Source organism: Papilio xuthus, unplaced genomic scaffold (assembly GCF_000836235.2).
Source record: "Papilio xuthus unplaced genomic scaffold, Pxut_1.1 DF827570.1, whole genome shotgun sequence".
NCBI classification, from domain to species: Eukaryota; Metazoa; Arthropoda; class Insecta; order Lepidoptera; family Papilionidae; genus Papilio; species Papilio xuthus.
Window position 1 is genome coordinate 729,376 of NW_013531079.1, and position 220 is coordinate 729,595.

Here is a 220-nt window from a genome sequence, read left to right on the forward strand (position 1 = left end):
TGTTTTTATAAACGTTATATTTTTGTAAAATTGTTCCTTAAGTAATGATTTTTTTTTACGTTTTATAAGCTAGCGCTTGACCACGATCCCACCTGAAGTGGAAATTTGGTCGAAAGATGGTGAAGTGGAAATTTGGTCGAAAGATGGTGAAGTGGAAATTTGGTCGAAAGATGGTGAAGTGGAAATTTGGTCGAAAGATGGTGAAGTGGAGATTTGGTCG

The 220-nt window shown here is 36.4% G+C and overlaps 1 protein-coding gene across 4 annotated transcripts in view; it reads left to right on the top strand.

Annotated features, from left to right (window-relative positions):
- Positions 1-220, top strand: part of LOC106118698 (solute carrier family 12 member 9) — a 17,910-nt gene that overhangs the window by 7,597 nt on the left and 10,093 nt on the right. The gene's annotated exons all lie outside the window — the stretch shown is intronic.